This window comes from Panthera tigris, chromosome X, assembly GCF_018350195.1.
Source record: "Panthera tigris isolate Pti1 chromosome X, P.tigris_Pti1_mat1.1, whole genome shotgun sequence".
Lineage (NCBI taxonomy): Eukaryota > Metazoa > Chordata > Mammalia > Carnivora > Felidae > Panthera > Panthera tigris.
In genome coordinates, this window is record NC_056677.1 from 59999086 (window position 1) to 60016806 (window position 17721).

At 40.7% G+C, this 17721-nt stretch overlaps 1 long non-coding RNA gene across 9 annotated transcripts in view; it reads right to left on the bottom strand.

Annotated features, from left to right (window-relative positions):
• LOC122235408 overlaps window positions 1-15313 on the bottom strand; it is a 61034-nt gene extending 45721 nt beyond the window's left edge. For 7 of the 9 annotated variants that reach the window (XR_006213478.1, XR_006213476.1, XR_006213473.1 and 4 more), the window contains exons 1-4: window positions 15147-15313; window positions 5147-5287; window positions 4122-4309; window positions 3587-3690 (exon numbers count right to left, since the gene is read on the bottom strand). This is a non-coding gene — a long non-coding RNA (uncharacterized LOC122235408). The remainder of the gene's footprint in view (window positions 1-3586; window positions 3691-4121; window positions 4310-5146; window positions 5288-15146) is intronic. The other 2 variants (XR_006213477.1, XR_006213479.1) reach the window with 2 other exon arrangements.
• Window positions 15314-17721: the final 2408 nt, after the last annotated feature.

Sequence of the window (17721 nt, forward strand, 5' to 3'; positions counted from 1 at the left end):
AGACACAATACAGCTCCACCACTGGCTCCTGGTGGCATGCTAGTGGCCATCACCTCTCTGATCCTCAGTTTTATTATCTGTAAAGTAGGAACAAATCATACATCCCAGAATTACTATTAAGTTAAAATGAGACAACAAATATGTGTAAAGCACTTGCCTAGAACATAAAAGACACTGATAACTAACTGAATAATCATTGTTATTGATATTACATGACCTCAGAAAGAAAATTTTCAAAAATTGTGCATGGGTGTTACTATGGGAGTGATGACTAGCCTAAACAGAAAGACAAAAGAAAAAAAAAAAACACAACAGACCCAGCTGTCACAAAAGTAAAGAATGGATAATGAGGATAGGGAAATCCCAGGGAAAAAACTGGGATTCAGAGAGCAAAAGCCAGATTTATACAACCCATTTTGGCCCATATAAAGAAAGAGACAGGAAGACCTTTTTTTTTTTGGACAGCATACTAACATTCCTATCCTTATACAAGACCAATGTTAGGTAGGTAGGTAGTTAAGTACAAGTGGGAGAGGGGCAGAGAGACAGAGGGAGAGAGATAATCCCAAGCAGGCTCCACACTGTCAGCCCAGAGCCCAATGTGGGGCTCGATCCCACGAACTGTGAGATCATGACCTGAGTCAAAATCAAGAGTTGGATGCTTATCGACTGAGCCATCCAGACACCCAAAGACCAATGTCATTTTAATGTAAGCTGTAATATACACGGAATGTGGGAAATCCCTTTGTACTATCCCAGGCTTCTCCTTAGTGAAAAGACAATTTTCCTATCATTCAGGTTCCTCATGCAGGCTAATTATCGAATTCTGTCAATAGAATTATCCAAATATTCCAGAGGAACATTATGCTATGAAAGCACCATCTCAAAACCATCCTCATGGGAAAAGGTGACCTTTATTACTTTTATGAAAAATGGCAGATTACTTTTGTGAAAAATGGCAGATACTGGCATTCTGGTTATTAACTCTCGATGGAGGCATTACTAGCTTAAAGTAGGGATGGCCTCTGTAGAGATCTCCCAGGAATGGCCATATTATAGATGCCTCCTACTTTAACTATGGACCTTTTTGTTTCCGTTGTAGAAAAGATTTAATAGTTTAAAGTCAATTTTAAAATAAGTGATTAAATTTGAATTGTGATCATGGTATAAGGTGACAGAGAACTGGCCAGTCACGGTGAATTCTTCTAGTCCTATTTTACCTTTCTGGAACCTTATTTACCGCTCCTCCCCCATCAACTTTTTGCCCTGATTCCTGTGTGAACTCCTTAGACTACCTACCCCACCTATAGGTGAAATGATGAAGGGGACGTTCTGTACTTGTTTATGTCTTGGCTTGTACAGGCTCAGGCTCTTCAGAAAGGCGTGTGCTCTGCCAAGGTTTGTGGCAGAGATCTGCTTACCAGCAGTGTTGTGTTTTCATTCCCTGCCTCCCTCTTCTCTGATGAGATGGGTTGTGACCTTCTGGTCTTTCCCTGTCCATGAGGGCAAAAGCTACCTCTCAGGATGACCCTGATCATGGTGGCAGCCACAGGTCAAGCCGTGTGACTGGCTCTCCTAGGCCAGCTGGTCCCACCAGGCTGGCCCGCAGCCTGAGTCTGCTGTATGGCAGTCACTCCTGCCCGTTCTCAGCCCCTCCTACCAGTGATGCAGCAGAAAGACCTGACCTCCCCTAGTGTCTGAGTGTTGGTTCCCAGATGGTCCATATACACATGGGGCAAAAGAAACTGCTGAAAGAGGTAGACCACTCCAGATTGGTAGGCAGTGGTTTTAATAAGCAAGGGAACTTATGAGGCTTGTCTCGGGCAGCCAGAGACTAGCAGATGTCTGCACCCCTCTGCCAGAGTCTTAAAGGTTTGTAGGTATAGAGGCCTTAACGTGGTTCAGTCACATGTGCCATCCAGACGGTCTATACCACACCTTACCTTTTCAAGGCTCCATCCTTGAAACAGTTCCTAGTGCAGAAACTGTACACTCCAAGGACAGGGAAAGAGTGAGGAGCCTCCATTTGCCTGGGTCAAGCTCAAGGGTCAACCAGTGGTCACGTCGTGTCAATAATCTCCTCCAACACTGGGGTCAGCAGGCCAATTCTGACAAAGGCACTTTCTTACTGAAGCCTTTGTTAACTGCGGTGCTGCACGTGTGAAGGGGTTATTTACTGGGTGTCTAGCTCTGTGTTCAGAAGGAGGAGGAAAATGAATGAAAGGAGAGGACCTGGTGCCTGTGCTCCACTGAGGGCAAAAGTCTTTCTGCGTTGTAGGTATTCCATGTGGGTTGGCTTGTCTGTGCCATGACTGCAGATTCTGAGGTTCAGACAAAGTGAGTGAAAGCGGTCTACCAAGATTTGGACCCACTGACCCGGACATCTGAGGTAATGAGTTCAAGGGTGATGCCAGAAGAGCACTTTTCAGTGGTGTATCAGACTCAAAGTGGTGTCCAAAACACAGGGGCTTTATTGGCCCCAGACTAGACCAGTGTCAGCAAAGAACCTGATTTTGTGCCTCTCTTCTCTTAACTATGGACCATTTAAATGCTCCCTGGAGCCCATCAGGGGGCTGATCCCTTAGGAGTCCAAAATGAACACTAGTCCAATTGGTTTAAGTGAAATCCAGAAGACACTGCTATCTCTGAAATTACTAACTTGGCTGCCGCTGAAATATGGAACCTCTGCTATGAGCTGACTTTTGACAAGATGTATGTAGCTCCACTGTCGGATAAAAACTCTCAACAAGTCTGGTTAAAAAGACACTCTCTCCTTAAGAGGAGTATAATTAGTGTCCTACTGCCATTATTTGTGTCTGTAGCTTATGCTGCCTAGTTTACTTGGCAACCATTTTAGTTCTTCTGATCCTCTGCAGGGGTGATTACAGACTGGGTAAACAAGATAATTTACCCCAATTGTTTCAAGAAAAATGTATTACAGAATAAACTACAGGCTTTAAAGGCATGTGAGATATATATATATATATATATATATATATATACACACACACACACACACACACACACACACACACATGTAAAATGGAATATCACTCGGTGATGAAAAAGAATGAAATCTTGCCATTTGCAGAAACATGGATAGAAGTGGAGGGTATTATGCTAAGCAAGACAAGTCAGAGAATGACGTATCATATAATTTTACTCATATGTGGAATTTCAGAAACTGAACAGATGAACATAGGGGAAGAGAAGGAAAAATAAGATAAAAACAGAGAGGGAGACAAACCATAAGAGACTCTTAAATACAGAGAACAAACTGAGGCTTGATGTGGTTGGGGGGGGTGTGGGTTATACATGGGTGATGGACATTAAGAAGGGCATTTTTCAGGATGAGCATTGGGTGTCATATGCAAGAGATGAATCACTGGGTTCTACTCCTGAAACCGTAATTGCCCTGTATGTTAACTAACTTGAATGTAAATAAATAAATAAATAAATAAATAAATAAATAAATAAATAAATAAAATTTAAAAAGAAAGTAAAAGTATTGGCACCCAGAAATGACATTTCTAAGAGCCTCCCTGATAGGAGTTAGGGCAAAGTCATCCTTTCCTCCCCTATTTACCTTAATCACTGAGAGGATCCTCTCTTCTGCTACACGTTCACTCATGTGGGAAAATCAGTAGACTCTCTAGAACACTTTTCAAAAGACATCCTTCACAATTTAGCCTAGTGAGGGTAACAAAAAGGAAAAAGATTGCTTTCATCACCTATAACCCTCTCATACTCAGCTTGGTCAGCCTCCACTGCACTGAAAGACAGGGGCAGGTATTAAAAGGAAGAATGGGAAGTGGGGAAAATACACAAGGTGTTGCTTAGCCTAACCCACCCATTTTTAACACAATTTTCATACCATAATGGAAAACTTCTGATGTAACATGTATGATACTTTATGCTTTCCCTGGTTCTTTGTTCCTCTGTCTACTCTCATAAGAATGAAAGTTCCATGATGGCAGAACTTTGTTAATATCTAGAATAGTCTCTGGCAACTAGTAAGCACTTAGTAACTGTCTGTTTAAGGAAGCGGGGGAAGTGTCCATCACAACCATCTCTTCTCTACTACCAATGGGGGAGCCCCACCCAAACCACTGGCAGCTTACCAAGACTTCCCAGCTGCCTCACAAGGATCCACACACAGCAATGGTGATTCATTCTGGCTTGCTGATGAACCCACCGGGCAGGAAGCCTCAATATAAATGACAGGTGGGTCTTAGTGTTGCTCTTGACTAGTGCAAGGTTTCTGGCTGCCCAGAAATCTGCATTTTTAACAAGCATTCCAGATGATTTTCTGCATAAAAAAAATTTACACCATGAAAATTTCCTTCATTGGGAAAGAACAGTATCAGAGGCTATTATAAAAATCTTTCAATGTGAGGGGCGCCCAAGGTAGCTCAGTCAGTTAAACGTCCGACTCTTGATTTTGGCTCAGGTCACGATCCTACAGTTTTGAGTTTGAGCTCTGCGTCGGGCTCTGTGCTGGTAGAATACAGGCTGCTTGGGATCTTCTCTCTCCCCCTCTTTCTGCCTCTCCCCGACTTGCGATGTCTCTGTCTCTCTCAAAATAAATAAATAAACTTAAGAAAAAATTTCAGTGAGAAATAAAGACAGTTCTCTCTCATATGGCCTCCTTACACTTAGATGGAACCTAGAGGAAGCACTGGGTAAAAAGACACAGTACTGGCTTAAATTCAAATCCATTTCCTACACTAACTAGCTATAATCTTGGGCAAGATACACAAAATGAGAGGATGAAAAAATGAAAGGTTGGGGGCACCTGGGTGGCTCAGTCAGTTAAGCATCTCTTGATTTTGGTTCAGGTCATGATCTCAGGGTTCGTGAGTTCGAGCCCCACACTGGACTTTGAGCTTGCTTGGGATTCTCTCTCCCTCTCTCTCTCTGCCCCTCCCCAACTCATGCTCATGTTCTCTCTCAAAAAAATTTTAAAAAGAAACAAAAAATGAAAGGTTAGGCTCATTGCTTTCTGTGTAGTCCGAATATTTTAAGATGCTTTTTATTCATACCATGATGGGGAAAATACCAAGTAATTGCCTAATATCTATTAAGACTACCTTCCCTGTCCCTTCCCAGTAACTGGGCTAGCCTACTAAAGCCGCTAACCACTTACCAAGACTTTGCAATGATTTGATAACCATGTGCAGGATACTTATTTAAGCCTTTCCCAATTCTCTAGTAACCTCACTGGGCCAGGCCAGGTTCAGTACACCTCTTCACCAGGGGCATGGCTTCTGATCACATTTGGTGTCACCTGTAGGATAGAGGGAAGGAAGAAGAAACAAATGTAACACAGGATAGCCAAGTTTTGAGATATAGCTTTAATTTACTTTTACCACCTCAGTCAAGTCATCCAGCCCACACCATAGATCTCAGATTTTGCTCTTGGTAAGCATAACTATTAGCGTCAATTATATTCTCTATCTGGAAGACTGTTCCAATATCTACAATTATTATTTAATAAGAATTCTTGCATCCATTTTAAATGAGATAACTTGCATTTACAGGCACCAAGCAAATAGATGTATCCAAGTGTTAGAACTCAGATATGAAGTGTGATGCTTAATCTTCCTAGCTGCCTCCAAGCCTTTACCCTCTTTAGACCTCAATATCCTTACCTTTGAATGGGAGTAAACTTGATTTCTTAGGGGTCCTTCTATGTCTGGCAGATATGACCCTCCATTCTGTATTCCTGGCTAAAAGAGCTCCCTAAAAGTGAATGAAACCTCCATCTAGCTAGTCATTGGATGGCATTTGGTTCACACTAATGAGAAAAGGTAACAAAACCCTGGGCTCTGGGCTATCATTTACAATCCCAACTTCCACCAGGACTCACCTTACCTGTACATGAAAAGGAATTGAACATAACTATCCCCTTATCAGCTGCCTGGGTTACCAAAATGATTAAAGGGAGGGAGCTAGGTAGGCCAATGCCTACTCCCCTATCTCCAAGACTCAACCACTAGGAAGAATGGAGCTCTGAGACCTAAGACCCACACAGGATAAGTTAAGATCCCCAAGTGTCCTTTCTCTCTAAGGAAGCAGCCTATTGCCTTTAAGTTTCCCAGTCCCTAGCTGCTTAGCATGAAAAACAACCCACCCCAGGTTATTAATAGCATCAGATGCTGGTAGCACAAGCTAACGCAACTAGGTTTCCTGTCACCCAGTGAGATGCAGACAACCCTCAAACCCCAGAAAAACCCAAGGGGCAGTTTCTCAGGGCTCATTTTTAACTGTGTCATTACCCACCAGCAAAAATGTCTTATAATCTACTAATAATCATGAGAGCCAGGCAGAAAGCTCTCCCACCATAAATGGGGAAGATTTCATGCTGGCCAAGCCCTGGGGGAGGGGAGCAGGAGTCTTGATGAGTTTGAGCCATCTCTTTATTGGATAAATCAATGCAGATATTACTAGAGTAAGATCTGGACACCTACAAGCAGCTGCTGCCACTAGTAATTATTTTTAGCTTGTTACATACAGACCAGAGGGACAAGAACGGGAAAGAAATGTGTAAAGGGCAGAATTGGGAAATAAATGGTAAATGTAAACCCTGATGCATGAAATGCCTTCACTAAGGAGTCAAGAAAAGAGTAGCTGGCAGTTATGGACTTTCTCTGAAGACAGAGATTTTCTTTCCACCACTCCCTTCCCCCACTCCATCTAGCTCTTTTCCAAACGAAATTGCTCCAGTTTCCGGCCCCCTTACCACCCAATTTATTCCGCTTCTGTTTAGGTCAACAAATTTCAAAATGGAAATAGCTTCAGTGTTCGTCTAACTTTGAAAGTCATAAATGTACACTGTGAGAAAAAAATTCCAGGAATGTATTAAAGATAGAAAGTAAAAATCATAGAATCCCAGCAAGTTTAACACTGAGTATGTTCTTCCAACTACTTATTGTACACAAACATTAATTTTTATTTTACAAACATTAGATGAGAACTGTATTATTGCTCTCTAGCCTTTTTTTCAATTAATACACTTGATACACCTTTCCAAGTAAAATATTCATCTGTAAGACTATTTTTATTTAAGGTTTTTATTTTAATGCCATATTATAATATTGCATGAATACATCAAAATTTATTTACCCAAATTATTCATCAACAGGCAATTTTTCCATTTTTTATTGCTATGAACATTGTGAACAGTCCCATACCTACATCTTTTAGAATAGCCTTAGAATATTTCTTTTAGAATATTTTGGGGTATAGCCCTAGAAATGAAATTGCATGGTCAAAAGTCAGACAATATTTCTTCTTCCCACTAATATATACTGCCAAACTGCCCCTACAAAGAATTATACTGAAACTGGGTAACCCCACTAACACTAGTGTAACATTTTTTAATATTTGCCCATGTGATGGGTATTAAATGCAATAACACAGTTTCTTATGAATACAAACATTTATTACTAAGAGAATTACAAAGATGAGTAAGATACAGTCTCTGCTCTTGAGCTTAAATGAAGGGAGACAGACACAAACTGGAAACATTTACCATTATCATGTTCATAATGAGGATAAATTAAGATTTCAGTTCATGGTGATTCCTAAATGGACTCTGCAGCTGTTGCTAATAGAAAAGGTCCACAAGAATATTATTTGACAGCACTCCAAATTAAAAATCCATCTGCTAAAATTGCAAGGAATTGTGCTAATGCTAAATCACGTCAGTGGCATTTTGATGTGACTTCGTTGTTTTTCTTTCATCAAGTCTAAAAGGTAAGAACCAAGTAGAAGCTGCTCAGAAAACCACCTGCTCCCCTACCCCCGACCCCCGCAAGGCAGTGAAGTGAATGGAGTGTAGAACAATATACAATTAGAAGATTCACTGACACTGGAACCTGGACTTCCATCCTTCCTTCTCCTACCATTTTCACTAAACAGTGAGCAGCAACCATTTTCTTTCAGAAAGCAAATGGCTTCTCTCCCTGGAATCTCACTGCCAGGCAGATCAGCCCACATATTTAGGCTGCAGTAGTATTCCCCAACTTGGGAAATACAGAGAAGAATCCAAAGAAACTATTTTTTCAGTACCATGCGGGTCAGATACAGATGAGATCAAAATGGATGACAACACAAACATTTTAAAAACCTATCTGACAGGGGTGCCTGGGTGGCTCAGTTGGTTAAGCGGCCGACTTCGGCTCAGGTCATGATCTTGTCTGTGAGTTCGAGCCCCGCGCCGGGCTCGGTGCTGACAGCTCAGAGCCTGGAGCCTGTTTCAGATTCTGTGTCTCCCTCTCTCTGACCCTCCCCCATTCATGCTCTGTCTCTCTCTGTCTCAAAAATAAACGTTAAAAAAAAAATTAAAAAATAAAAAATAAAAAAAAATAAAACCTATCTGACAAAGATGGATGAATATGCAATAAAGCAAATATGGCAAGATGTTAGTTGTAACATCTAGTTGGTAGATAGATGGGCTTTCAATGTACAACTCTTTAGCTTTTCTATATGTATATTTAAAATTTTTCATAACAGAATGCTGGGAAAAATCCAGCAAGCAGCTTGAAAAATAATGCTGTAAGTAAGGCCTTTCTCTCCATTTCACTCCTGAAATGAAACTATCCTATATTCTTTCCATTTTATTTTTTTTAGATCTAGCTTTCTTGAATTGGACTTGGGAGCTCTCAACTTTTAAATGACCTGAAATGAATCACAATATATCCACAGGCAGGTAACCAAGACAACAGTGTGGGAGGTTAGGGATGGTAAAGGGGAAGGTCCTAAGCTCTTGGAAGTCCAGGCTCCTTAACTGTATTAAGTCTAAGCAAGTGAATATTTCAGAAACCCCATTTCTTTGTGCATTAGCATTCAGACCCTGTAAACATTTGCCTCAGCCTACCTGTCTGCCTTATCTCACATTAATTTGTTATTTTCCATATTCTCATTGCAAAGAGCTGTGTAGGAAGGAGGGGGTCAAGGCATAAGGCACCAAGGTATGATATGGCCACATTCTTCAGGTTAGGATATAACAAAAGGAATTTCTAGAGATGAAGCTCAAAACTTGATGTTGAAGTACATGGTATAACTGACTGACTGTAGGACTCTGGTGGAGGCCTTATAAGCATCTAGTTTGATGCGTTCTAGCTGGCCCATCTGTAAAACAGGAAAAAGACTTGTTATAAGCAGTAACGAATGAGGTAAATAAATGAGTTTCTGAGATACCAGAAGTATCTTTGGTGAATGGAGAGGGAAATTAAACCATCACTGTTAGGTAATGATCCAAAGTAAGGTAGGCAATCATTTTCTGTAAAGGGTAGGCTTTATGGGCCACTGGATCTTTGATGGAGCTACTCAACACTGCCTTTGCAGGCCAAAAGGGCCACAGACCAAATATCAACAAATAACACGTGATCCAATAGAACTTTATTTGCAAAACCAGGCAGTCCATGGGCTGTATTTCTCTACCTATATCTAGAATGTGGAGCCCTACCTAGGAACACCATTTGAAGGATGATCTGAGGAGGGGTGAAAAGGGGATGATTCTACAAACAGGAACCATTGAGCAAACACTGGGCAGTGAGGATGAGGCTCATGATCTGGCAGCTATCACCCAGGTCCCACCAAGGAAGAGGCTGTCAGCAGCAACAACAGTAGCAACATCTGTAAATACCAAGGACTGAAATCCAAACACACAAAAAAAAATAGCATTATCTCAGAAAAACTCTTACGATAGATACATAATCAGAAAGAAACACCAAGTTTCTGACCACATGCATTTTGAATAAACAGTTGACAGTCCAGAGCCTGTGGAGATCACCTTAGCAGGCACACGATAAATGTTTGTTGATGAGTCATTCATTTATTCATCCAATAAACATTTACTGAAGCCTACTAATGTGCCAGGCTGGGCTCTGGAGAAGACTCTGTCCCTGCCCTCAAGGAGCTCACAGTCTAACTGATAACATAGGAAAGGAGACAGGCATATACACAGACAATTACAATACAACCTGGTAAGTGCTGTAACACTTATCAGGTTGTATTATAATGGCCGATGTAAAATTTCTTTCCAGGGGCGCTGCTCCAGGCTGCTGCTGGCTGTAACATCAACAGAGGGGAGGAACAAATTGTGGAAATCAAAGGTTAAATGCTTTTAGGCTATTTCAAATATCCAGGCTCTCCCTAACTCCCAATCAGAGATGGGTTCAGGAACTAGATATTGGCATGATAGGATTCTTATGCTTAAGATAGGCATAGACCTCTAGAAAGGAACTTCTCCACCACCTCCTCTACAATGCAGGCTCTGTTCTTGTTTTGTTTTGCTTATTATACATCTGTCAACCTCCCCACCCCCATACCTAAGCCTGGTTTAACATCTGCAACTAACAAAATGCTGAAAAATGGGAGCTTATGACTAACTAGATTAACCCAGTGTAACTGGATAGCAAAAAGCAATATGTAACAAATGACTTGGCACTTCTAAATCCTATAATCCCCCCCCCCATTAACTGAAAATATAAAAATTAGAATGTTTTTAAATACATATATGAGATAGTATATAGCTCATGTATTGGGAATAATAATTTAGAAAGATTTACTTAATATAATTAAAGATTCTCTAAATTACCTACCTCATAATAAATAAGAAAAATGAAATGAGGTAATATACTCTTCCCAACCACTTTTCAAAACTGAGTTACAGTAACAGACTTCTTGTGAAGAGATTACTAGTCACTTGGCTCAGATGGTTTTATACAAAGACAGGATGGAATTTTTCTGCAACCCATACTGTTCTTAATAGGGCCTATGTTTTTAATGGCTCTTTTGTGTCTGCACCAGCAAATTGAGCTGATGACATCAATAAACTGTTGCCATTTACACTGGGATCCCTATCTTGGGATTCAATGTCTCTGAGGCCACTATTTTATACGCTTAACACATTAGTCTCCCCTGAAGTCATTATATTGCTCTTGCCTACACTGTTCTATTCTACCACGGTCAGCCCACACTCACAATGCCTTCTCAGGTGTTACAGTTTGTTCCTACCAGCATTTTACACCCTCAAAGTGCTTAGTGTTCTCTCTATATGTGGGCATTGCACTATGTCCATACCGTCTCCCACATCACTAGTGAATATTCAAAATAAGATCAGTCCCAGAATGGATGGGGGCGAGGGTACTACTGTTTTGTGTGTTGTATAAGTTGGTTTCTTATTAGGGACAAAATGTTGCCATGTCTTCTTCCCACATCCATAGCCAGGGTGCAATAATGCTATGCAGCATTCAAGACTGCTCTCCTTTAGATAAAAAGAAATAGCTATCTATTTAAAGGACAAAGAAACATTATCTCAAAATGGCTACCAAGAATCTGACAGGTATTCCACAAAGCAGTTGTCTTTGGAATCACAAACATTTTTTAAGACTCAAAGGCAACATATGCTAGGAGTATATGTGCAACAAATCACATGTATCCTTTGCAATAAATGACAAGGATAATAGATCCTTATACAGAACACATAATACACAGCTCTTACAAATATTTAACATTCATACCCAAATTGAATAGTTCACAAAGGGAAGAGTTAATAATTAACATTTGAGAATTCAGCCTCACCAATAATCAGAGAAATGGATCATAAAACAAAGATACCGTTCTTTTACATATAAAGTTAGCAAAAAAAATATTCTAAATACCTGGGCACAAAAAAATGACATATTTTTTTGGAATGTTACTGTAGCAAATCTCTATAATGTTCAAACTTTTTGATGAACCATTCTAATTCTGGAACTCTATAAAGAAATAACTCAAAATAGATAAACAATAAAAACTAAATGAAAATGAAAAGACATTCATTGTAATACTTTACTGAAAATCCTAAAATATTTCCATACAACAATATATCATGAAACCATTACATGACAACTGCAAACAATGTTTAGCATGGAAAAATGCATGCTATAATGTTAAACACAAAACAGAACATAAAACAGTACAAATACATGATCAACTGTAGAAAAATGCAGGGAATGAAAAGATGTGAACACATTTATAAACACTGGTTATCTCTGGGTGGTAAAATTACAGATCCTTCTTCCCTATACCTGATGGTTATCCTCAGACAAAGCTACAATGAATATTTACCAAATTTCTAGATTGAGGGAACTATTCAAACTTAATGGAAAAAAAATCACAAAATAGAAGATAGACAAAGTTACTACTTGCTTTCAAATCTCTACGAACCAAACATTTGAAAACAAAAATTAAAAGGTAAACAATAACCTGGAGTATATAACAAGGCAGAAATCTGAGTAATAGCCTTTATTTGAAAAACACTTTCAAACAGATAATAATAACACTAAACTAAAAACTCCAACAGATGAATCAGTGTAAGACATGAACTAACATCACATGAAAGAAAATTAAACTGCTAAGAAATATATGGAGGAAGGAGTCCAAACTCACTAATAACCAAAGAAATGCAAAATTAAAATAATACTTGTTTTTATCCATAACATCTTTTTAAAAAACAAACACCACTTAATACTTGTATGAGTAAAATTTGGTACGACCTTTTCGGAATGAACTTTATCAGTACATATTGAATGTTAAAAACGCATTGATACAGTAATTCCACTTCAGTGAATCTATCCTAACCAATAATAAAAGAAACGCATGTATTTTCAGTCTTCTATTATAAGGGGGAAAAAAGGCAATAACCTGACTTTACTATTGGACATTTGTATTAACACACCATAATATTAATAACGGGTAAGAAAAAAATCTCTACCGCAGCAAAAGACTGCTTTCTCAAAGCATTTGACCAGATCTCCAATCAGGCAAAACAAGATGGGTGTGTCCAGCCTGCCGCAGTCGGCCATTTTAAACCCTCTGCAGAACAAAAAGCATAGAAGACAAGGGTAGATAAGGATGGCCGCCCCGGTAGGCTGCAAATCAACAATTTTTACTTTTTGTCTTCTACATATGTAACCCTGTAGGATGCACCGAGTAAAAAGTAGCCAAGAGCAAACAGGTCTCCTTTCTTAAACAGCACAGGTAAGTTACAAAAAATTTTTTGAAATCATAAAAGAAGGGTCCCTTAAATTTGCCCCCTCATTTTAGGGAATTAAAGCATAATAGTTAAGAACACAACATTATGGACCCATACAACCTGGACAAAAATCCAGTTTCAGCCATTCAAATGGATGTAAAGCCTTGGGCAAATTACTTAATCTGTGTCCCCCACATTTCTCATTTGTAAAATCTGAATAACGGTACTGCTATTTCATAAGATTGTCGAAAGTACTAAATGAGTTGAGGCACGTGTGAAAGCAGGTAGATCAGTACCTGACACATAGTTTTAAGTGCTACAGACGTTTGAATACAATTATTATTATAAATAGAGAAATAGGCCCAGAGAAGGAAAAGGACCACTAGGAGATCACAACTAGGATTACTGGAAAAGACCTGTCTCTTCAATTTTGAATCCTGTGCCCTTTCTGCTACATATTTAAATGCTAAACTGTTAGTTTTAGTGATTTACAATAGATCCTCGTTGACAGCCCTCTTGAGATCCACGACAGTAGGGCTACCTAAAAAAGTCTTCCCCCTAGGCTAAAATTTTGCAGAAAAAAATAATTTCGAGGAAACAGTATGAACCTAGGTCACCTTCACACCACCATTTCCATTTGCCCAAATCCTGGGTTTAAAGTGTAACAAGCACTTGGAAACAGCCAAATCCTCAGCCCTATGTTCTGCAAGTGAGAAAAGCAAGGGCTTCCGACCAACGTAACAGTAGACTCTCAAAATACTGCAATCACCGTGTTCTGCAAATCTGAAGGGATGAGAGAATGTGTCGAGTGCCAAGTACAGCGGCCCAAAGTCTGACAGAAAGCCCTCCAACTGTGTATTGCCAGAATGTGGCCTGTCCCCAAGGCTCCCGTTTTACGCATTTCTTACACACACCAGCTGCCGAAACCTTTCATAGAGTCATCATCGCCTCGGCATTTTCAAACCCACATTTATCAGTGGACCACTGAAGGGCTAAGATTCTAGGTTAATTTCTGGTAAATTTGGCCACAGCCTAGGGCAACTCCAACTCGGCAGATCCTTTCACCCAACCAGAAAGGCAGCTGTACTTCTCTGCAGGGCCCCCCAGCCCAAAATGGCCTAGCAAAGACAACTTACCTCCCCCCTCGCCATTTTGCAATCGTAACCACACCTACAGTGCGCGCCTCCCCTCCCCGTCATTCCGTCTGAAATACGCATGCGCCCCTCTCCCCTCCTAAAGCCAACCGTCACAATGTCGTCTCAAATACGCATGCGCGCCTTCACTTTCCCTTGCAACCGCGGCTGCCAACTGTGTACTGGGAATTCCGCTCTCTTAAATACGCATTCGATGCTCCCCTCCACCCAAGCTTGCGCGTGCTTACCTCCCACTCTCCCCAGCTGGGACCCCTTCCCCTCACATCAGGTCTTCTCAAATATGTGTGCGCGATCCCGCGCCTCCCCCAACCTCCCAAATACACATGCGCACCAAGACCGTCCTCCCCTATTCCCTGCCCTCCTTCCTCCTTGGTTTCTTATATGTACATGCCTGATGCTATCTGGATGTGTTTCTCGCCATACTGGTGCCCCAGTGCTCAAGGAGGGCCACTACCAGCGTTTCCTAATGGAGGTAGGTGTGATAAACTAGGGAAGTGGAATATGGGAAAGACGGCATTGCAGGTGACGGCAGAGAGCAAATCTAGATGGACTCTGAACCGGCCCCCAGGGAGGAGATGGCGTGCCCTCAGATTCCTTAATAAGACCCACCACCCTTAACAAAGGCCAAAACAAACAAACAAACAAACCTCTCATAATTGGATGAGCCTAGTCCTAAGGCCCACCCTTTAAACACACCTTCGGCTACGTAAGAGGAACTCCCAAAATATTTAAACAGAGAACGTCATGGGAAATAACAACGCTCCTGTGCCTCAACCCTGATTAGAAGAAAGGAGTCTGTATCCTTTCCCAATGGAAAGTAAATGTTCAATATCCTTTTGTAGGCCTGAGGCCCATGCTGTCCCCCACTTATTCCTCTCGTGAACCGCGAGAATACACAAATCAAGGGTCTCCCCGGCCCGAATTCCCTCCTCCCTCCTCCGTGTTCTTCTACGACGTTATTTTACCTCTTGGCTGAATCGAGTGTCTTAGCATGAATTCTTAGCGCTCGCCGCCGCAAGATATGGTGGACGGAGCAGCTGCACAGAGTTCGCGGATCCAGGGTGGTTGAACAAGCCAAGGTGGAACTGATAACCAGCCGAGCCTCCGGCCGCAGCGCTGATGCCAGTTAAGAACTGCCTCTCCGGGATCGCCGCAGTGTACTTCTGGCGCATGCGCTAAGTACGCCCTCTTCTCCCCACCCCCACCCACTACTGCCTTCTGGCTTTCACGTTTTCCCTAGGGCCCTATCCCATTCGTTTTCTTCACCTATCTTCCCCTTGTTCCCACCGGCTTCCACCACCATCCCTTCTTCAGCCCATCCTTCTTTCGTCAATCCCTCTCCTATTCTTAGTTACACTGTTTCACTTCCAAATCTCCTAGTTGCTCTTTGTGTTCTTTTTTGTTGCTATAGCAGTTTTATTGAGATGTAATTTCGTGTCATACAATGCACCAACTTAAAGTGTACAATGCAATGGATTTTAGTGTATTCACAGAGTTGTACAACCGTCACCACCATTTTAGAATTTTTCATTACTCCAAAAAGAAACCTCATCCCTATTAGTGTATCTTTGTGTTCTTTAAATTTTTGTTTAAATATGTAATGTTTTAACATCACCATTCTTATTTTTATACATGTAACAATGTGTCTTTTAACTATTTTTCCATGTTTCTAATTGTCTTTATCTTTTTAAATAAATGGACAGCCCTCATTTTTTTAAGTATTGTTAAAATTGAGGTCAGCACTTAATAATTCTTACAGATGGAGTTACTTGCTCTTTCCACTTCTCTTCCTTTTGACAAAACTTCTCTAATCTACAATGGTCCCATCTGAAGAGAAATTCAAAAAGGAGGCACAAGTTGTCAATTTTGAACCCTATAAAATACTTAGATTCCTGGGCCTACCTATTTGTCTGAGCTTCCCTGTTCATACGCAGGTTCTTGGGAGCAGTAAAGGAGAAATTTGGAGAACTCTACTGTATCTACCCATTTTAGGCTAACATTCTATTTCCCTCTTTTCCCTCACCTTATACCCTTTCTTAGAGGATGTGATGGTTAATTTTATGGGCCAACTTGGCTGGGCCATGGTGCCCAGATACGTGGTCAAATATTATTCTGGATGTTTCTGTGATGGTGTTTTTGGATGAGATTAACATTTAAATCCGTGGACTTTGAGTAAAGTAGATTGCCTCCCATACTGGGGGTGGCCTCATCCTTCAGTTGAAGCGCTGAATTAGAACAAAAGACTAACCTTTTCTAAGCAAGAGAGAATTCTGCCGACAGATAGCCTGTAGACTTGAACTGCAACACCATCTATTCCCAGATTTTGGACTTCACAGATAGATATAGATACATAATTATAATTATAGATATATAATTATAACCATGTTGGAGATATATATATCATATTGGTATGGTCATATATATTCAGATATAGATAGAGATATCAGTTGGTTCTGCTTCTCTGAAGAATCTTGACTCACATGGGGGGGTTTCCTGAAACCTGTGAATACCCTGAATTGAGGTTGGGGTGCAGGGAGGAGTGGTAGTCAAAAAGAATATTCTATTAAACCCTCGAATACAGCTTTGCCTTGTCAAATTGTACATCAGCTAAATCTGACATAGAACTGGACTTAACTTTGCAAAAGCTGTCATTACAAGTATGTAAAACAACTGAGGAAATGAGTACCCTTGTCTTCTCAGAGTCGAATAATTTTTCCATGATGGCACAAGAACTCGTCTGTTCTTTGTGATTTTGAGGAATGAGGGAACAGGATAGCAGAGACTGGCAAGATGGTACAGTAACAAACTTATGTTAATAAAGGCCTTAATTTCATTGCTAAAAGTTAATTAGTTTGAATATGTGAACAAGATGGCTAAGAGACCAAGTAACAGGATTGATTTGTTTATTGACTCCTGATAAATTACTTGGAGAATGATCGGTTGCAACAAAATCCAGGCAGGGGGCAAATATAAGTTATACTAGGGCCTAGAATCCATCCACCCACTCTTGTGTATGGGCAATATTCCCATAATCTTACTGGTTATAAAGCAAAAGTGTGTCACTTAAGAGGATGTGTATGTTTTTAAGGAGGTCATAATTATAAATTTGGGAGATGTTTGTATCAATCAGGATTCATTTCAAGGAGCAGAAAACCCATCTTTATTTTAGATGTAGGAAGGAATTTAATATAGAAAATCACATGTTTACAAACTATTTGGAAGGAAAAGAGGAACAGGTTCTAGGCGGAGTCCAAGGAATAACTCCTAGAAAAATATGGAACTGACCAACCAGAGTTCTCTCACCACTGCTACTGCTATCTCAGTCTTGCAAGCACATTCCCCAGGCCCCACCCCAGGCCCCTGTCTCCCCTGAAGCCACCACCTTTCAAAAAATGACCTAACAGAGAACATGACTAAGACTTAGGATTCCTGAGGGGGAAAAGGGGTGAGGTGGCCACTTTGCCCCTGAGCCCATCCCCTCCCCACAGAATATGCATTTCTGGCAGCTGGACATTGAGGAATAATATGAGGCCTTCTGGT